At 48.0% G+C, this 22,363-nt stretch overlaps 1 long non-coding RNA gene across 1 annotated transcript in view; it reads right to left on the reverse strand.

Moving 5' to 3' along the window:
* Positions 1 to 4,923: 4,923 nt before the first annotated feature.
* The window catches only part of LOC110301015, a 34,230-nt gene continuing 16,790 nt past the window's right edge, over positions 4,924 to 22,363 (reverse strand). Inside the window, exons 3-4 of the long non-coding RNA XR_002378659.1 lie at positions 8,814 to 8,934; positions 4,924 to 7,304 (exon numbers count right to left, since the gene is read on the reverse strand). This is a non-coding gene — a long non-coding RNA (uncharacterized LOC110301015). The remainder of the gene's footprint in view (positions 7,305 to 8,813; positions 8,935 to 22,363) is intronic.

Genomic DNA, 22,363 nt, shown 5'->3' on the forward strand with positions numbered 1-22,363 from the left:
AAGCATAAAGCTGAGAGAACTCAATAAGATGGGGTGGGCTTTTGAGACTTCAAAGCCCACCCCTGCCCCCTCCATTGACACACCTCCTCCATCAAAGCCACCCATCCTTCCCAAGCACTTTCACCAATTGGTTATCAAGCATTCAAGCATACAAACCTATGGGGGCTGTTCTCATGCAAAACACTACACTGAGGAGGGAAGACCTAGCTTGGGCTTTGGGCCAGGAGAAAGGAACTGAGATCCAGCATCTCCCTCTCCCTCTCTCCCTCTCCCTCTCCCTCTCCCTCTCCCTCTCCCTCTCCCTCTCCCTCTCTCCCTCTCCCTCTCCCTCTCCCTCTCCCTCTCCCTCTCCCTCTCTCCCTCTCCCTCTCCCTCTCCCTCTCCCTCTCTCCCTCTCCCTCTCCCTCTCCCTCTCCCTCTCCCTCTCTCTCTCTCTCTCTCTTCTTCCTCACTGCTGACACAATGGAACCAGGCCACCTTATTCCCACCATGGCCTTTGGGCACTCTGGAATTGTGAGCCACCATGAAGCCTCCCTCCCTTAGGCTGCCTCTTGTCAGATCACAACAGTGAGGAGTGTGTGAGGCGCACAGAGAGGATGATCTGGACTGCAGTGTAACCTCGGTCTACTGCTCTTTCCACATCACAATGGCACCTTGCAGACCAGCTGGAATTCCACTTCTTTCATCCTCCAACAGTGCGAAAGACACGAGGACCTTCCGTGTAGAGTCTGACGGGGGTATAATAGAAGAAACCTAGCCCTTCCTTCAGGAACTTAATCCCTAGGGCAGGAGACAATTCAGTAAACAAGCAGAACAGAAGATAAACTATAAATGCCTCGACCGACACTAAAATAACACACTGTAGAAAGCAGGAGCAAAGAGAGCTGAAGCCACTGGGGTTATGTAATCTGACTGTGAGGGACTGATGGTCAAGAAGATATTTAGCAGACCCAAAGTTCTGAGACAGGAACTCATCTGATTCTGGAGATGGAGAAATTGCAGGTTCCCAGGGACCCTGGAAATATATGAATGGGCCATGTATCCACGAATCAAATGCATATGTGCCCCCATCCCTCAGTATACCTGAATTGTACCAAGGAAAAGACACCCAGCACAGCCTCCAAGAAAGAACTCAGCAGAGTACGTTCCTAGCATTCACAAAGGGTTGATTTATATGATGCTCATTTACCCAAAGACGTGGATTCAGCTTTCAGTTGTGTTAGTGAGCATCTGTGATGGGAAACTTATGCTAAGGAGGTATGACCCTCCTGTCAATGCTGGTGACAACACTGACGGCTGGTTCCACCTAAATGGTGATGTCCGTGGTGCATCTACAGATTCTGCCATCTGTAACAGTTAGAAGATAGTGATGAATTTCATGTGGCTGTAATGAAATATTCTCACAAGAGGCTGGAGGGGTGGCTCAGTGGTTAAGAGCACTGACTGCTCTTGCAGAGGACATGGGTTCTGTTCCCAGCACCCAGGTCAAGCAACTCATAACAGACTGTGTCTCTCGCTCCAGGAGGATCTGATCTGATTCCCTCTTCTGGCCTCCATGGGTACTGCAGGCACATGGTACATATAGATAGGCACACATACACATACAAGGAAGTAAAAATGTTAAAGGAATTTAGAAATAGTATCCTGACAGAATCACTTTAAGGGAGAAAGACTTTATTCCCTATGAATATTCCAGGTCACAGTCCAACATGGTGGGCATGTCACCACAGCAGAAACTTGAAGCTATATCCACCATCAAGAGCAGAGGGCAGCAAATTAATAACAACGTGTTCTAGTACTCAGCTCTTTTTCTCCTTCTCATTCAGAATATGAAATGGCTCTGCCCACATTCAAGATGCATCTTCCCATTTCAAGTAGAGTAAGAAAATCTCTCACAGAGATGTCCATAGCCAATTCAATGGTCCAGGTCATTCTAGATTACTTAACTTGACAGTTAAAGCCAACCGTTACTATGTCATTGGTGTGGACCAAATTCCAAGACTGCAAATTTGCTAGTGACAATTATGGTGTCAGAATTAGCAGTTACTGTCAAGAAAATGCTGTGGATAGCACTGATCATTTGCTGTGAACTCTCCTGATGGCAGTGACAATGACCAAACTGCTCACCATTAATGATGGTGTTCATATTTAAATAGTTTCAGTTCTAATGTTGTTGACACTGGTGATGCCAACATTAGCAATGGTGATGATATCTGAGTGTTTTGAAGATGCTACACTGTACAGGGAGATGAATCAGCTGATAACTGCCAAGCATGTGGACCTGAATTTAGAGCCCAGCATCTATATAAAAGCAGGTGTAGAGGCAAGGGTCTGTAGGACCAGTACTGGGGAAGTGAAGACACATGGATCCCTGTGGCTCGTTGTATGGCCAACCAAGATGAATCAACACACTCTAGGTCTGTTAGAGACACTGTCTTAAAAAAAAAAAAAAAAAAAGGTGGGCTGGTGAGATGGCTCAGTGGGTAAGAGCACCCGACTGCTCTTCTGAAGATCAGGAGTTCAAATCCCAGCAACCACATGGTGTCTCACAACCATCCGTAACGAGATCTGACTCCCTCTTCTGGAGTGTCTGAGGACAGCTACAGTGTACTTACATATAATAAATAAATAAATAAATAAATAAATAAATAAATAAATCTTTTCAAAAAAGGCAGAAAGAATTAAGGAGGCACCTGATGTTGACCTCTGGCCTCCTTGTGCACACACACATGTGCACAAGCATCCACATACATACATGCACATGAGTATACATGCACACGCAGAGAGACAGAGACAGAGAGAGAAAGAACGAGACTCCATTGTGTATCTTGGTGATACCTTCGTAGATGAAAATAGTCATACTCACACTAGTGACAGCTATCATCTGTGATTCAGTACTGATGATAAATAGCACTGTGATTGAAAGCCTTCTCTAGAAACAGATGTGAGTCTGAATCCAAAGCCAGGCACTGACTATGATGTGGCTTCCAAAAAGTTACTTAGCCGCTTTGAACCTCAGTTACCTCATTTATTAAATGTGAACAATTGGAATGGCGCCAATCTCTTAGGATGGCAGAGAGAGGGTTAAATAACATGCAGCCCCAGAAACACTGGAATCCGCAGAACATACCGTGAAATTAACAGTGCGCTGATGGGGAGGGCAAGATGCTCTTGGAGATAACGGTGCTGATGATTCTCTTGATGATGCAATTAGAGATCGTTTATTAGCTATATGACCTCAGTGATTGTGATAAAGCTATTGATAGTGAGAGCCGTGATTACAATTATGATCAATGACAACAGTGTGGCAGAGTGTTAAAAGTACATCAAACAGCAAGGGGCTCAATTTTCAGCCCTGCCTCCTCTCTCCTCTGTAACCTTGGCCACATCACAGCGCTGAAGGCTAGAAGGCCACGTGGAGCTTACCTAATCCACTTCCTCAGTTGACAGATGAGGCAATTCTGGTCCAGAGAGATGAGGTAAGTGGCCAAACTCCCTAATCTGTCCCTTTTCCCCCTCAGTCTCTCAGATGGATTCTTGTGTTGTTTTCTCTCTCTCTCTCTCTCTCTCTCTCTCTCTCTCTCTCTCTCTCTCTGTGTGTGTGTGTGTGTGCATGAGCACATGTAGATGTGTGTATGTGTAGGTGTGTGTCTATGCATGTATAAGTGCGTGCACACATCTTCTGGGCATTTTCCCAGCACCAGAGCGCTGATTTGCAAAGAGCCATTTTGTGGGAAGTCAGGCCCTGGGTGTTCTTCAGCAATCTTTCTCTTCTCTTCAGACAAGCCCGGGGTTGAGACTGGCTGCTGATTGGCTGTGGCCAGACAAGGAGTTGAAATGGGTAATATTTGCCTAGTTTTTAATGTCTGGTGTCTACAGTCTGCACGTCCATCATTCTATTATATTGATGACAGGCAGGCCCGAGCCACAGAGAAGAAACAAATTACCTAATAAATCACGGCCCCAGGATCTAAAGTGGACAGTGTTATTAGACTAAGGGAGAGAGGGATGCTAAGCGATAGGTAGGGCTGCCCATGAAAATGGTCCAAGCAGGGACTCATCTGTCTATTTCTCCATAAATAATTATACACCACTGATATGCATCTGAGACAGAACCATGATATGTTGTTATTAACTAAACAGTGGGAGGGAGGGAGAGCGTGGCAGGCAGGAGAGGGAGAGAGTGCAGAGAAGTGCAGCATCCTGCGTGATACCCAGCATTGGCAATGACAGGTGGGGATGTGGTGACCTAACTCTGAAATTTGAAGGTCTAGCACCCTCATTCTGGGAAGATGCAGGAAAAGAAAAACTTGAGAAGAATAAAGAAGGGAGGGTTGGACTAACACATGCTAGGTTCCTATGACACTCTAGAGCAAAGGTTTAGCTCGGTTATCCCTTGATCCACAAAGGGCCATACAATGAGAGGCCATATGCACAGCAGTCAGGAACACAAACTGGGAGCCTTACTCCCTGTCTTTTATAATCCCAGGGCTATGCTGTTCTGGACAAGTTACTAAAGCACTCTGGGTCTCTACTTCCTCCTCTGTAGACTGCATAAATCACGATGCAAGGGTCCCTTCCAGTTGCATCAAGGAGGGACAGGCAAAGCTCTTATCAGGGTGCCTGGTGCTGGCAAATTGACATGATAGGCACGGGCTCAGTACGCCAGCAGTCCTATCTGAAAGTGGAAAGATCAAGGTGCCAGGGAAGGACCACACCCAAGGGCATATAGGAAGAAAATAAAGTGATATTTAAACCTGTGTCAGAATAATTCTGACATCCATACCATCCCCTACCAAAGAGTGGGCAAAACCTAAAGAATAAGAGGAACTGTTTTAGGCTTTGTGGACCAGTCCCTTTTGCATCCACATAGTTTATAGCTTGAAAGCAGCCACACAAGATAAAGGAAAGAGCTAAGCCACCGTGTCTATAAAACTTTATTTGTAGATACAGGCAGCAGGCAGGATTTGATAGGAGTTTTCAAAGAAATCTACCCTAACACCTCTGACAGTTTGCCTAAATGACCTGATACTCCAAAAGGCCATTTTCAAACACCTGTCACCCAGACACCCCTGCAGACACAGTTGACAAAGGTCACCACTTCTCTGGGCTTGGGAACTCCTGCAGGTTAGACGGACTATGTGGGAGGAGCCTGGAGGAAGCTGTGTTCTCAGGCAGCAGAGCCAGGAAGCAGTCCCTGCCCCAGCAATCCTCTGTGGGCTTTGCCTAGAAACCCCATGACAATCCTTTGTGGGCTATTAATAAGCAACTTGAGCCCACAATCACCCAGTGCTTAGCTTCCTGGCTTTAATTTCCATGGAGGCTGGAGAAACAGCTGCTAAGGAGTTTCCCTCCAGACAATAGCAGCAAACATCCCTCACCCCCTGCAGACATCTCTAAGCAGTGGCTGGCTCTGCCCCATCTCCTTAAGCTCTCACACACTCAGACCCAGGGGACCGCTCTATGCCTTTCAGAGTTGAAAGGGATGGGCACAGCTCAGAAACGAGCCTGTGTTCCTAGTCCAGGGGACTGCGCCCTGGGTGCACCACAGCCTATTCAAGAGAGCTTCTCTAGAAAGTTCTGGGGCGTGGTCTCCTGGTTTCTTACCACCCACAGCTCCCCCACCTCTTGACCTTCCTGACCCTTCTGTTCGGAGGTAACAACCAGCCCCCTCCCCCACGTGACTCCATCCTGCCTCCACACCGTGGCGCTCCTCCAGGAAGATAATGAGTACTTACTAGGTTTCATCATCAGAGCCCATATTTGCCAGGCAGATAATTTAGAACTTCAGCAGAGTGAAATTGCCTTTGGTTCAGCCTCAGTGACTGGAGTGCTCCTGGCTGTTAGGAAACCTCATCCTGCTGTGTTCCTTGCTGTGGGATTCCTACTGGGGTGGGAGGGGTGGGTGGGAGACTTGTGTATTCAATTCGGCCCACTAATTAAAAAAAAAATCACAAAGAAAAACAAATAAACGTAATAGAAAACCTAAGCTGTAGTTTGATACTGAGTATCTATCTGCCTTGGTATCAGCAGACTGTGGGGTGAGTGCCACACTCACTCACCGCTCCCTGCTCGCTATGAATGAACCTTGGGCAGGTTCCCTACTGTATGAATTTCCAACCCTTCCTGTCCCATGGGAGGACTTGGCTCCTTCTCAGTCTTCCTACCTGCATAGCCCCAGTCCTTGAAAGCTGCACTTGGACAATCAGACAAGGAGGGACAGAGATGAGCTTAGTCAGTCAAGTATTTGCCTTGCATGTAGTGACCAGGGCCATGAAAAAGCCAGGTGTGGTGGTGAGCACTTCACAACACCAACACTGGAGAGGCAGAGACAGTCAGAACCCTCTGCCTGGCCAGCAGTTCAACAGACAGGTCCCATATCAGTAAAAGGTAGCCAGGCACGGTGCTGGCACTGGCCTTTAGTCCCAGCACTCAGGAGGCAGAGGCAGGCAGAGCTCTGAGTCTGAGGCCAGCCTGGTCTGCAGAGTGAGTAGCGGAACAGCCAGGGCTACCCAGAGAAACTTGTCCCCCACCCCCCAAAAAATGACAATAAGATAAAATAAACAAACAAATTAAGCTTGGTAGGTGCACATACATACCTAAACAGCTACACACACAAAACTCAACAAGATAATAAAATTGTTTGTGGTTTAATAAACTGAATATAGAGTTTGCTATCCATCAGAAATGGGTTCAAATTCTGTTTCCCCACAAGTCCTTTTGTTATGTGTTCCGTGGTCAGACATGGGCCTTTGGAGGGGGTGTGAAGACTGAAAACAGATGTCTTGCCCTACAAAGCCTTCACGTGGCCCTTCAATCGTAGCACAGAAGTCAAGAGCAAGAACCTGGTCTGCTAGGATCCAGAGTCAGGAGCCTTGAACTGGAGTCAAAGAAATGGCATTACCAAGTGGGTTCTGTCTGTTTTTCAATCCCCTCTACACGACACCCCCTGCCATCCATCAACTTCCTGGGCATCCATGACAAGACAGGCCCTTGACCAAGAGCCTGGGAAACAGCTGTGGCTGTGCTCTCTGACTTAGACAGGCAAGAAACGAGTCTAACCAGTATTGTTGACACCAGAAAAAAAGTCTGTTCCAAGACAGTGGGTCCCAGAAGAGGGAGGGGTTGGGGGGTGGAGTTGGAGAGAGGCCACTGAAGTAATACACACAGCTTCAGCAGTGGTGGGCACTCGGCTTCTGCTCCCTGCACTTGTGCCTCAGCATCTGTCCATGCAAGCTCGACTCTCCCAGCAGCACAGCTGACTTCCCCAGAGGGTGATGTCAACTCACATTAGCAAAGATGACCTAAGATGTTAATAGGGAAGACATATGTAAGGGGCATTCTAAGAACAACAATCGCCAGGCAGACTGGAGAAACAGAGTTCTATAGTGAGTGGCCATATCCAACATGGCCACACTCACTATTCCCACACTTCACCAGGCAGAGCCCAAGCTCTGGGTATCTCTTTTCCCAACCACCACAGCATTCCTATTCCACAAATATGTCACTGGAACAAATGACATAGCTCAAATATAAATCCCGTTCTGCGGCTAGGGGGACACCCCTACCCTGCAAGAATATGAGGACCCCACCTGAGTTCATCATCCTTGTGAGGGGGGAGATGAGAGACCGGGTTTCCTGTATGCATATACACTGCTTCCAGGGCCCCCTCCATCCCAGGTCAGGCTTCTTTCTCTTGCCTGCAATGAATTGCGTCGTGTGTAATTGATAAATTATGCAAAAGGGTGCCTGGCAGTTTTCTGAAATGTTGGATAGCTCCGAGGCAGCCCCCCGGGGACACAGCCTAATTTCATGGAAACCTCACACTCTGTCTGGCCTGTTTTGTGTAAGTCAGATTGATCTAACAAGACTCTGGAGAGTTGACGTGACTTCTAATTTCATTCTCTAGGTGAGCTGAATGAGATATCACGGTGAAGAGAATGTGTCTGGGGGAGACGGTTCCAGCGGTGGGAGAAATGTCTGCTGTCTGCCTGATGCATCATCCCTAGCCGGCCGGATTCTCTGCTTCACAAGCCAGCCTTCTCCTCATTGGAGAAGGGGCATCATGCTGGAGGAAAGAGTAGGCAAATAAACCAGAGCCCTCAGAATGGGGGAAGTCTGACTGGACCCAGGGATGTTGGCTGTCTTTTCTGCTGGGATCACTCTAGCATGTCTAGGGTTGGCAATATTGATCTCAAAATTTCAAGCTTAGCTGAGCTCCTCTCTTCAAGTCTCTCTGGCTGAGCTAAGATGGCCAGAACATATGGGGACTTAGGTAAGTGTTAAGTCCAAGGAAAGAAAGGGTATTGACCAGGTTAGAAACCAGGGTCAGGTCCAGTCATCCTCCCATAGTCACAGGGCTTGTTGTAGCTCACTAGGGTTCACAGGAAGTGTGCTCGACTTTCTGCTAAGCACCTTCTGTATACTAGACTCCATAATGCCCATAACTACCCTGAGAGATACATATGACAATCTTGGAAAAAAATGAAAAAAAAAAAAGAACCCAAATCCACACCACTGTTCTGTGACTGTGGCTCTGTGGCTAGCATTCAAACTCAGGGCTCTCTAATACCAAAGCCTGAGACTGATTTTCAGAACGTGTAGCGGCAGGGGGGTGGGGGTGGGGAGATAGTAGTCTCTGTAATTTCATAGCATGCCCATTAGGTGTCTGCTTGACCACACCTTTTACATGCATGGAGCTGAATGGCTTCATTTTTTAAGATGTACTGTAGTGTGGGAGCTGGGGAGATAGTTCAGTCAGCAACAGGTCTGCCTTACATCAAGAGGACATGAATTTGATCCTCAGAACCTACTTAAAAACAACCAAGTATGGTAATCCCCAAACTGGAAAGACAGAGACATGTAGCTATTTGAGGATTACTGACCAACCAGCTAGCCTAGGCTTCTTGATGAATTGCAGGCCAGTGAGAAATCCTGTTGCAAAAACAAAAACAAAGAGAAGAAAGAAGAAAATGAAAAGAAAACGTGTCTGAGGACTTGAAGTGGTCTTCTGACCTCCCCATCTCTGTGCACATGCTCACCGGGTGTGTATACACTCCCCCACACACATACACATGTGCACCCACACCCACCCACCACCACACAGACACAACAAGCCAGAGAGGCTGAAAGCATTCTGGCCTGAGAGTCAGAAGAACTGAGCCCAGGCTAATCTGGATAATGCTCTCAAAACACTCTCCTATTCCAACAAGGGCAGCTTCGCCTGCCAAATCCAAGAAAGGCCATCCCACCTACTCCCCGGGCTTGTCTGAAGACTCATGCAATGGACAGGAGCCATGTAGACGAATCACAAACTCAATAAGAATAATAATGGTGTGCGTGTGTTGGGCACTTACTGAATAGCTGGCCCGAGCTGCTCTGAGCATGCTCAGGCTAAGAACCAGGCTTCCTGTTGGGCTCTGTCTTGTGGAAGCTGAAGCGCAGTGTTGCCCACCCTGTCCTCTCAATGCTTCTATCAAGAATTAAGAAGCCTAGACAGATGCTGATGGTGCATCCCTTTAATCACAGCACTCAGGAGGCAGAGGTAGGTGGGTCTCTGTGAGTTCGAGGCTAGCCTGGTCTATAGAGCAAATTCCAGGACAGCCAGGGCTACAAAGAAAAATCCAGTCTTGAAAAACCAAAAGGGGGCTGGTGAGATGGCTCAGTGGGTAAGAGCACCCGACTGCTCTTCCGAAGGTCCAGAGTTCAAATCCCAGCAACCACATGGTGGCTCACAACCATCTGTAACGAGATCTGATGTCCTCTTCTGGAGTGTCTGAAGACAGCTACAGTGTACTTACATATAATGAATAAATAAGTAAATCTTAAAAAAAAAAAAAAAAGATGTTGAGAAAAAAAAAAGAAAAACCAAAAGGAGGAGGAGGAGGGAGAAGAGGGAAAGGAGGAGAGAAGAGGGAAGAGGAGGGAGGGGGGGAGGAGGAGGAGCAGAAGAAGAAGCAAGTAGCCTAATAAATAACAGTCGCTTCTGCCAGCCCCAAGTCCATGATGCAGCTGGTGAGAGCCCAGGAGGAAGATGGGGAGAGGTAAATGTCTGCTTTGTGACCAGATTGGATGATTGGATGGAGGTCATGGTTTAGAGTGGAGGTTACTTTGGGGTTTCTAAGTTTTGAGGGGTTTCTCTTGAATATGCCCCTCAAAACTTAGCCCCATGTCCTGAACAGCTAAGAGGGCCAGACCAGAGAGTACACAAAGATCGGAATATCCCTCTCCCCGTAGACAAGTGGGCAGAGCTGGGGACCAGGGCCAGAAAGGACAGATGGATACAGACTGTCCCCTCCCAGATTCCATGCTACCACCTTCATTCTAAGGGCCTCATCTCCAAGGAAACTGTGGCTAGGGAACAGCAGTGAAGAGGGCCACCCATTATGGTTTGTCCTAGACAGATCTCTAGTTTAGCTCTCAAAGTCTCACAACCCAGGAAAGCCCAGCACCAGCAGAAAAGGGATGCTTGCTCTTCCCAGGTAGCCCCTAACAGTCTAAGAGTCTAGGTCCATCCACTGGAACCTTATCCATGGAGGTCTAGATGCTGCTGGGTCCGGGCATCTCTAGTTTGATGAACCTGTGCTTCCCAGTGCCACTCTCAGAAATGCTTGTAGAATCCCTCTGTAGAGGGATTTTAATGCAGCAACAGAGCTACACTGCCTGGAATAGAGACATGCCTTGGCACACACCTTTAATCTCTCTGGTTAGAATACAGACACACCCTTGGTACTCACCTTTAATCCCAATCAATGAAGATAAAGTTAGTTTATAGAAAGAAGCACCATGTTTGAAAGTAATGTCCAGTTGAGAGGCCAACAAAGTGAGAAATCAGAGAAAGATTTGACAGATTAGGATATGCCCAACTCTCACAAGAACAGAGAGAAAAGAAAGGCCACAGCAGTGCAGAGAGAGAAAAGGAGAGAGGGCAGTTTTACCAGGAGAGTTGTACAAAGACAGGTGGCAAAGAGAGAGAGAACATGCTAGACACAGGTGAAGACAGAACAAGCCAGAAAATGAAAAGGAGCCAAAAGATCAGAACATATTGCTGAAGTTAGCATGACATCAGGCAGAGCGATTCAGACAGAAGCTGAGAGAAGTCAGTTTGAATCAGTCACCTTGGAGAGGAGTTTTGAGCCAGATCAGCTGAGTTGACCAGTCAGCCAATGTTCAGGAGGAGCTAGAAATAAAAGGTGAGCTTATTCAGCAGTAATTCTCAGAGGCTGAAAACATTCTAGGCCTAGATAAGATTGAACGGAGGCTACAAGATTCTGGGACTAGGACCAGGTTAGCAGACAGAGGCAGTAAGCCTGAGACAACAATAAGATCAGGCAAATAAAAGTTATTTTTGCATCCCTCCAGCTCCAGACCTTCCCAGGTATCACCTTGGAAGCCACTGTCCTAGAACAGCTGCACACAACACTAGCCTGGCCGGGCTGATCAGCCCACTATGTGTCTTGAACAGGAGCCAATCTTCCATCCATCACAATGGCAACAATCCAAATGTCCTCTACCTAGGTCAAATGTGACATCTTTTACTTCCTAACCAGGCGTGGCAGACAATCCTGACAGGTACATCATTAGCATTTGTCAACTTGACAAAGACCTTGAAGAATCACCTGGAAGGAGGGACCCTCAGTTGGGAAATTGTCTTCAGATTTTCCTGTGGACACGCCTATGGGGTATTTTCTTGATTAAAGAGTGATGTGGGAAGCCCCAGCCTACTTACTGTAGATAGTTTCACCCCTAGGCAAATGGCCCTGGTTGACTAAGAAAGCAAACTGAGCAAGCCAGTAAGCAGTGTTCCTCCTTGATCTCTGCTTCAATTCCTGCCTCCAGTTTCCTGCCTTGAGTTCCTGCCTTGGGTTCCTTGACAGATTAGCTGTGACCTATAAGCCAAGCAAACCCTTCTGTCCCCAGGTTCCTTTAGGTTATGTGGTTTATCACAACAATAGAGAGGCAAACTATGACAGCAGGGTTCATCTTTCTGCCTGAACAGAGAGCAAAGGGGGCTTCCCACAGTGTCACAGTTGGTAGGGTCCTTGGTGACTCTCCTTATGACTCAAGGTGGATACCTGGGAGGACAAGAAGCAACTTGGCAGGACAACTGATCAGGAAAACCACTCCCTCTCTGCTCTCTGGCCCAGTGCTGCCCTGAGCCTCTCTTCCCCGACCTCAAAAAGGAGGCTGGTCCTGCCTGAACAGCATTCAGGAAAGCTGTCAGATATTCCCCAGGACCATGATGGCTTCTCTTGACAGTGACTCTAGGCCAGTCATGCCTTAGCATACAGACATGCCTTAGCACACACCTTTGATCCCTCTGGCTAGAATGCAGACACACCCTTGGTGAAGATAAAGTTAGTTTATAGAAAGAAGCACCATGTTTGAAAGTCATGTCCAGTTGAGAGGCCAACAAAGTGAGAAATCAGAGAAAGATTTGACAGATTAGGATATGCCCAACTCTCACAAGAACAGAGAGGAAAAAAAGGCCACTTTAAACTGTCACAGCCCAGGTGCTCTGGTTTAACCTCCAACTAGGCCTAACAGCTCTGAGGTCAGGGCTCAGCTCATGACTGTAAGAGGCAAGGTTTTGAGTGTGTGAAGCTCCAGCTTTGGTTTACAGCTTTGGTTTGGTTTTACAGCTTTTAGGGTTTTGCAGGTCACCTTCTGTATGTAGACATCTGGGGGCTCCAGCATAATAAGACCCGGATGCTAAGAGGAGAGATAAACCCAGTAGATGTCAGTCACCTGGGAAGGCCTGAAAGGTGTTGATGGTATCTATTGTGGGGTTGCTGCCTGCAGGCCCTAGAATCTGAGAGACTCATTTACTAATTGTAAACAGCCTAGGGGAGAGGGTCCTAGAATAGAGCCATCAGGAAAAAAAATTCAACCAACTGTCTGTGAAGGGTTGGGTTTCAATAGAATGGGGAAGAGATATGAGCCCCCAGGGAGAAATGTTTCCATTGCCAGGGACAGGGGACAGGAAAGAAGCCCAGGCTGGACACTTTCCATGGAAAACCCCGTGTCAACAACCTCGAAAGGGATCCTACAGAGGGGAGCTTCATCAGACCCGGAGCTGTCCAGGCAGAGGGGAGAGGAGCCGTTCATGCCTGCTTTCAACCCAGTCTCTGTCTCTAAGGAGAAAGGCTGGGTTGGGGTGAAGGAAGTTGAGAACATGAACCCATCTGGCAGGGATGCAGGAGGGCAGAGAGCAGCAGTCCGGGTACACGGAGCCAAGCATGAATGTTTATTAAATCTGGGTCATAGGACAAGGTCATCGTGATATTTCCTGCTGCCCTACAGACAATTCATTTATTGTCTGTAGACTTTATAGTCTAAAATAAAACCTAATTCAATCCTTGAAGCAGCAATAAGGGGAACCAAGATGGGGTGGAAGTGGGAGTCAGGTCACATGGGGTCAAGCTGGTGCTCCACCTCAGACCTGTCTGACCCCCAACACTGGCTTCCTCTTGCTTATAGCAGGACAATCACCAGATTCCAAGTCACAATAACCCAAGGCCGTTAGGAAACTGGGCTGCGCTGAGGCAATGGGCTGGGATCACAGCTCAGATGGCTGGGCCATCTCCTGCTGAGTTGGCGGGAGGGCTCCGCCTTAGCAAACAGAAGACAGAGGACCTCTTGGAAGGAGCAATAACAGTAGATGCCTCCTAGTTAGGAAACATGGATGGCAGGGCAGGGCCAGAGAGCCCTGAGCAGGCTCCACAGAAGTCTGCTCAGCTCATTGGGAGTCCAATGTCTACCACACCTCTCCCACCACCTACCAAAACAGGCCTTTGAAATCCTTCCTGCTCTGCCCCACCCACCTCCGCTTTTACATATATTTGCATATTTGGCTCTTCATCTAGAATCCCCTGAGAGCAAACACTAAAGAGCATCCATTGTCTACCATCAAAGATGTCCCTGCAGGCCTCCTCTTCTCCTTCCCTGGCTCTGGGCCTGCCTTTGCTCTCAGACCTGTGATCTTTGGTGCCCATGTCTTCTCTGCATATCTTATGCTCTCCTCTGCAATTCTTCACTGGTCCCCCACCCTCTCCCCCACCACTGAGCTGCATCCTCAGCCCCTTCCCCTGTGACTGTGACTTCTGTTTTAACTGCTGACTGAGTCTAACTCTCATCCTTGGGTCATGCCCATGAAACAACCTGCATTTCAGACCTGCCTGTCCTCCACTGACCAGCTCCCGAGCAATCTTCAGTAAGGCGACTTCACAGCAAGGCTCAACAGATGAAGTACTTTTAGGCCACCCAAGTCAGCATCCCACACAGACCCATTTCACCTTTTCAAGAGGTATTGGCAGGTGAATGGCTCGATTGAATGCTAGCCTAGGTGGTCTCTGACTCATCTCCCCCCATCTGACTTGGCTTGGGGTGGGGGAGGGATGAGGAGTAGACGATATCTGTGTGGGACTGTAGTCACTCAGGACAGGTTACACCTGAATGGGTTTAGGGAAAGTCCAAAGGTCCACATGATGGGTGGCTGGGGTGGGGGCTACCTGCTGAGACTGCCCTAAGTGATCTTCAAACAGGAGAAGATATCAGCTGAACATCCGGTGGCCACTCTGTTCCATATGGGGAAAGCTCACAGCTGCTGTCTGTGGGAAAGAAGCACAAAGGCAGTGTTTCTGCTGCTTTTCCCAGGAGGGTATGGTTTGGGCAGAGCCCAGGAGATGTCAGGGACCACCCAGCACATGTGCTCTGTGCAAAGACTGGTTTAGATTCTTCTTTAATGATGTGATAATCTGAGAGAGACCCAAAGGAGGCTTGTTCTAAAACCAAATTCCCAGTACAAGTCTGTCCATGCTGAGTTATCAGACTCCAGGCCCCTCCTTGCCATTCACAGTCACACTGGGCTCTTAGGATTGGCTGACTGCAGTCAGGAGTATTGGTCCCCTAGAGGACTGCTGTGGTTTGGGGGGGGGGGCTATTCACAAGCAAGAGAATAGCCGTGTGCATTATTATACTTGGTCCTGGTGAAGAGCCTAGACCTCTCATATGATGGCAAAAGACTAGGTGCATGCCCTTGATCAAGAAACTTGCCCAAAAAGCCGGGCGTGGTGGCGCACGCCTTTAATCCCAGCACTCGGGAGGCAGAGGCAGGCGGATTTCTGAGTTCGAGGCCAGCCTGGTCTACAAAGTGAGCTCCAGGACAGCCAGAGCTATAAAGAGAAACCCTGTCTCGAAAAACCAAAAAAAAAAAAAAAAAGACTTGCCCAAAGCCAGGCAGTGGTGGCACGTACCTTAACCCCAGCCCTCAGGAGGCAGAGACAGGCAGATCTCTGTTAGTTCAAGGCCAGCCTGGTCTACATAGAAAGATCCTGTCTCAAAAAAACAAAAGAACAAATCCAAATAAGCAAACAAGAGACAAGAAATTTGCTTGAGGTCAGACCACACAAGCATAGGTCAGAACAAGCCCAGGTCTGCACTGCCAGCCTTCAACGCTGCACACAGCTCCCTGTCACCCCAGGACACACTTGAGAAATATTTACTTATTGATTCATTGATAGACTCCACCCACAAGTTCTTCCAAGATCATCTCTTGGGTTGGCAGTCTGCTCTCCCAAATGCCAACTGTATGAACAATATATTGATCATTCCCTGCAATAATTTGTCATCTGGCGATTGCTACTTGGGAAATGCCAGTCTCCCAGAAGGAAGATGACAAGAATTCAGGCTGTTCGAATATTTTTGTTTTAAGGGAGTGGGAGTTTTGAAGCGTCCTGTTACAGCTTGTGTCTCTTCCCCTGCTGCTGGGCATGAAGGGAAAGGGACCATCATGCCAGATTCTAGGAGCTGATGAGGGGCCCTGGGACTCTGAGTTGGCTGCTGGACTCTTTCCCTCCCTCCCCAGCCCTGAAGCCAGCTGGCTGACAGGCATTGAATTGGTATCTCAGGATAGATGCCTGTCAAGTGGTCTTCATGTTGTGACAGTAGGCAATTATGATTTATTTCAAAAGGAATTCGCAATAAACTTAAGCTGAAGGAGGGGGGAAGGAAGATCAGACAATTTAGAATTAAAAAAAAAAAAAAAGAAAAGCCACTTGAAGGAATTTGGCTGATCGACTTTTACTGGGAGACAGAGAAGAGCATATTTTGAGGGAAGAAGCACACACAGCCACAGAGACCCTAGAAATCCAGCAGTGAGGCCCACAGGTTGCTGCTCTTCCAGCCGACCCAAGGTCAGTTCCCAGCACCTACATGGCAGCTCATAATTGTCTGTAATTCAAGTTCCAGGCAATCCAACACCCTCACACAGACATACACGCAGGCAAAACACCAACGCATATAAAATAAAAACAAAAGATTATTTAACAGCAACAACAAAAAAATCCTTGGGTTAGAGCAGAGGTAAATCACCCCTGCTTCATTCCAGTGCATGCCCACCCCAGGTCTCTCTCTGCTCAGTTCTGCATGGCTGGTCCTAATACTTCATCCAGCAGATGAGTTCCTGTTTTCCTGCACTCCCACCTCCCCACCCTCCCTCTGACAAACCACTCATAAACAACTGTAATGCTACATGGGGAATGAACGCTTCACTCGAGCGGGATTCTCCTTTAGACAGTGTACTTAGAAGGGCTGGGGATGCAGCCAGTTGGTGGCGTATGTACTTAGGATGCATGAAGCCTTGGGTTAGACCCTTATCATCATTAAAATGGGTGTGGCTGCAGACAACTACAGTCCAGTGTTTTGGGAGGCAGAAGGAGGAGATCAGAGGTTCAAAGTCACCCTGGGCTCCGTAGTGAGTTCAAGTTCAACTTGGGCTATGTCAGACCCTGTCCCCTGTCTCAAAACTGAATGAATGAACGAACGAACGAACGAACGAACAAACAAACAAATGGAACCAAGAGGATCAGGGATTCAAAGTCATCCTGGGCTCCATAGTGAGTTCAAGTTCAACCTAAGGCTACGTGACATCCTGCCTCAAAAATAAACGAATAAATAAATGGAAGCAGCTATTCAAGGCTCAGACTCATTCTGTCTCATTAGTAATGATAGGCACAAAACCAGGTGAGGGGGAAGAACCTTTGAAGACAGCAGAAATGTCATCCAAGAGGCCTGGCTTAGACCTGGCTGTGTTCTTTCTAAACACTGTGGCTGCTGACAAATCCGTGTCTCTGCCTCTGTAAAATGAGGAACATCCTTACCGCTGGGACTGGAAGGGTTGAAAGACATATGGCTGAGGCTGGAGTCTGGTGTCTACTTCATGGGAAGCCGTCAGTGAAGAGAAAGAATGGTCCTTACTTGGCACTGGGTGCCAGGGCTGCCCTCCTGAATCTCACTCCATGACTGTCTATCTGTGGCCATTTCATTCCCTATCCCTGATCCGCAGTTTCTCTACCAACCACTTACAAAGGAAGGTCCCTCATGCCTTCCATCTGTAGATCTGTATGTGGTGTGTGTGTGTGTGTGTGTGTGTGTGTGTGTGTGTGTGTGTGTGTGTGAATATTTCTCTGTTTATTTAGGCCTGAGAAATACAAAGTATTGAGAGTCAGTATTTACTGTGAATGCTGGTGGCCAAAGTTCAAATCCTCACCTCCTCCCTACCAGCCAGGTGAGTCTGAGCAGATTAACCTTTCTTCACGTTAGCTGGCCTGTCTGCAGATAAGGAAATCATACCTAACAGCTTCTAGGAACCTGGGGCGGGGGGGGCTGCAGTTCACCTCTAGTTAATGTCAAAATCAATGGAGTAGAGATTCCCCTTGTAATCAAGCTTGTAACCAGATAATTCCCAGAAATGTCTCTTTCTCAAAAATGTCTTTCTTCATCCCCTAATCTTCTGGTCAACTGCCCAGTTGCCCTATCTCCCTCTTCAAAAAGACAGTTGTAGAAGGTAATTCAGCCCAAATCCTGACAAGAAAGAAGTCCCCAGCATCTAGGAGCTGGGGGTGTAATTACTTCTGTGAGCCCGTTAGTCACACTCTGTCACTGGACAGCCATCTTCCCTTCACTACCTCCATCTAGCCACTCCTCAATAAGGGAACCTCCACAGACAAAGATGAGCAGGGAGGGACAGGTGGTGCAGGCCTGGCTTCTGAGAATGCCCAGTCTCCTGTCTGCCAGCTTCGGCCCAGGAGCCAGTGGTGTGACTGGGTCAGAGGCTGGGAGCCTGGAGATGGCAGAGTCCATCTGTGAGCTTCTGTTGAAGCCCGCCCTCGGGCCCAGAAACCAGATGTGTTATCGGCTGAGAACAGGACAGACAGCCGTCCCTGATCAAGCAGACCAAGAGGTTCCTCTTCGGTGACATTTTGATCTGTTCAAGTTCTCAGTGGGTTGGAGGGTATCTACCATGTTGAGCATAATCCTCTTTGCTTCATCTACTAGCTCACATGTTAACCCCTTCCAGAACCTTCCTCTCAGAAACACCCAGCGTGTTTTATTGGCTCTCTGGGTATCTCTAAGTTCAGTCAAGGTGACATACAAAGCCAGTCTCTGAGTTTCATCCAGGTTGTAGGTCAGATCTACACCTGCACCTGGAACATCCTCTGACCCTTCCTCTTCAGGAAGGTGCAGACTCCCTCACAGCCCTTGCTATGTTCCGGGAAGGGAAGTGTGTCTGGTCCAGACACACACACTCTGGGAGTCTGGAAATGTCTTTCTAGCAACCCCTCCCAACTCCTCCTAGCCCCCACCCCATCTCCTCTCCCACTTCACAGGAGGCCCTCCTCCCGCCATTGCAACCCTCTGGTAAGCACCCTGTCTGGGGCCTGGGAGCAGGGCACTTGGGAACAGTGGCTGGCAACACAAAGGAGGATGAGTTTATGCCAGCTCTGAGGATCAATGCTGAGTCCATGGAGCATCTGACCATAGATGGGGAGAACCCAAGAAAAGTCCTGTGTGTTTAGGCACTGGAGTCTCAAAGGGAAGCAACGGGAACCTCAAAGGGAGGCAAGAAACGCTGAGTGGATGTGTCCCTTTCCTCATGGCAGTGATAAAAATTGATTAAAAAAAAAAAAAGACAAGAAGCAGCTTAAGGAAAGAAGGATTTACTCTGGTTCACCATTGAGAGGCTATCGTCCTCCAGGCAGGGAAGGCAAAGAGGCCACCTTTAGTCAAGAAGTGGAGTGTGCTGCTTACACACACACACACACACACACACACACACACACCTACCTCCCCACCCCCACCTCTAGCCAATCCAACCTTCCTCACTCCCCACCATGGTGACTGTGACCCTGCCTGTCACTGGAAGGTAGTAAGGAATTACCTTCCCAAGAGGGAGTTGAGAGCTGCTCACCACCCCCAGCCCTGACACAGCATGCAGGGTACATGCAGCCCCACTGGGCCAGGCAGGACCCTAACCATCTTATTTCCCAGGTCCCCCTGTGATTTCATCATTCTCACCCATATCTGTCCCCACCCCCACTGGCCGAATCAACTTTGAATCACTGTGTGGACTTTTTTTTTTTTTTTTTCTGTTGAAGAAGACTTATCTGAGTTTCAATTCTTTAATGGCCTGGGATTATTTTGAAATAAACAAAACCAGTCATGACAAAGAAGCAGAGAGTGACAAGGGATGGGTGCTTGTGCGCATCTCTGCTTTCTTTTCAGTTAGCCTTGGACTGGAGCCCTTGGAGTGGCACAGCCAATGGTTAGGGTGGGTCTCTCCACCTCAATTAGCCTAATCCAGAGAATCCCTCACAGATGTGCTCAGAGATTAGCTCTCCTGATGATTGTACAGTCTGTCAAATTAACAGTGGAGATCAGCCATCTGCACTAAGGCTTGTAGAGATCGTGGCTCGCCACATCAGCAGGCAAGTGGGGATCAGTCACCCCTGGATCCGATAACTAAAAAGACCTCCCCTGGGCTAAATTTGAACTTCCGCTTTTTCTTACTATTATTCCCCAAACAATACAGGGTAGCAGCTCCCAGCGTCGTGTTTATACAGCATTAGATACTATCAAACTTCAAGTCTGTAAGTGGGAGAGCATGTGCACAGGTTATCTGCAAGTGCTGGATGTTGGAAACTAGAGCCTCCACGGGTTCTGGTACTCAGACTTGGAAAGGGGTCTGGACCAATTTCCCCATTGCCGTTGTTAAGGCTTCTATTGCTATGAAACCACACAAAAACAAACAAAAACCATAACAACCAGAAACAACTTGGGGAGGAAAGGATTTATTTCATCTTACACTTTCAGCTAATGGTTCATTAATAAAAGAAGTCGGGGCAGGAACCTGGAGGCAGGAACTGAAGCAGAAGCCATGAAGGAGCGCAGCTTGCTGGCTTGCTCAGCCTCTAGCCTGGGGTGACATTGCTCAGAGTAAGCCAGGCCTTCCCACATCTATCAGGAAGACACACCACAGGCTTGTCCGCAGGCCAACCTTGCGGGAACGTTTTTTTCAGGGGAGATTCCCTCTTCCCAGATGACTCAGGCTTGTGTCACGTCAACATGGAACCAGGCAGCACGTTACAGACACCAAAGGGCAACCATACTAAGAGGAAAGCAAACTCGAAGACAAAGGAACTCGGAGAGACACAGCACTCACCAGGCCAGAGAGAACCAACCGTGTATGGCACAAGAGTGCAGTTCATTTACGAGGCCTCCATATTTTGTCTGTTTCCTACCCTGACTCTAGCTCAGGGCCTTCCTGTCCAATGCCTTTGACCCCCATCAAACTTTGATCTTATTATCATTGTCCTATTTATGTATTTAGTGAGAGGTCTGTTTGCCATGCTGTTGTTGGTGTGAAGACCAGAACACAACATTTGGGAGTCATCTCTTTCCTTCTACCTCAACCCACAAACATTGTCGTTAAAAACTAGCTGAATTTCTAGCTGGTGAGATGACTTGGGGGTGGGGGGACGCCTGAGCTCTGGTGAAGAAGCCTACCATGAGTTTTCTTGATTGATATTGATTCTCAATCCCCAAGGCCTACCTTCATAGTGGAAGAAGATAACAGACGCTGGTAAGCAGTCCTTTTTCCTTCACATGTGGATACATACACACACACACACATATTCACATTTACATACACTCACACTTATAACACTAATAATAACGACGATAATAATAAATGTAATCTTATAAATTAAAATCTTCAACTTCCATACATGGCATCAATAATCAAGAACGGGCTTATGGAGAAGTACCAGGAGCCAGCTTGTAGACAGGAGAGTGTGGGATACTGAGCTAAACATCTGAGAGGAGCAGCTGAGTGAGGGAAGACTGATTTTGACTCATGTTCAAAGGTTCCAGCTGGTGGTGTCCTAGCGCACACACTTAAATCACCTTTTGAGTGGAATCCAAGGTTGCTGCTACTGTTCACATCGGGACTTTGTGGTGTGTAGGAATATAACGTTCAGGTCCAGGGCACATGTAGCCCTCTGTACCAGCAGTGAGATGGGGCCATCAGACTCCCGGTGTGTACCTAGGATCAGTATCCGTAGTAAGAGTGTGGAGACCACTACCCACCTCTGGGCAAAGACAGTGAGGAAGAGAAAGGAGCCCAACAGCAAAGAGGTCTGGAGGCAGTTACAGAAGGAAACCAGGAAATCTTTCTGTAACAAAATACTGGTGGTCTTCAGTGATGGATGAAGCTGGAGAGAGGAACAAAGAGCTCTCTTAAAGAGCTGAAGGGAGACAGAGATTTGTAGAGCTACCATATAAACAAATGATGAGTGGAAATCTCAGCTTTAATAAGGACACAGAAGTTTGCAGGAGGGATTCTGCCAGCTGGGCCTATCTTAAAAACAGGAGTGCTCAGACGGCCATGTGGGAGGACAGAGCAACAGAAAGGGCAACTCTGCAAGTCAAATAGTTGGGTGGGTGGGTGGGTGGGTGGGTATGTGGATAGGTAAGAGAGCAGATGGATGGAAAGATGGGTGGATAGATGAGTGGATGAATGGGTAGGTGGATGGATGGGTGGGTGCATGGATGGGTGGATGAATGGGTGGATAGATAGATGGGTGAGTAGATGGGTGGACAAATGGGTAGGTATGTGGATGAATGGAAGGATGGATGGATGGATAAGTGGATGGATAGTGGATGGGTGGATGAATGGAAGGATAGGTAGATGGGTGGGTGGATGGGTAGATGAGTGGGTAAGTGGGTGGGATTAATGGATGTATGGATGAACGGAAGGGTGGATGGATGGATGGTGAGTGGGAGGATGAATGGAAGGATGGGTAGATGGATGGGTGGATGGATGGGTGGATAGATGGGTGGGTAGATGAATGGATGTATAGTGGATGAGTGGGTGGGTGGATAGATAGATGGATGAATAGATGGATAGATGAGTGGGCAGGTGGCTGGGATTAATGGGTGTGTGGATGAATGGAAGGATAAGTGGGTGGGTGGATGCATGCATGCATAGTGGATGGGTGGATTAATGGAATGATAGGTGGAGAGA

Source organism: Mus caroli, chromosome 9, assembly GCF_900094665.2.
Source record: "Mus caroli chromosome 9, CAROLI_EIJ_v1.1, whole genome shotgun sequence".
In the NCBI taxonomy this organism is placed as follows: Eukaryota; Metazoa; Chordata; class Mammalia; order Rodentia; family Muridae; genus Mus; species Mus caroli.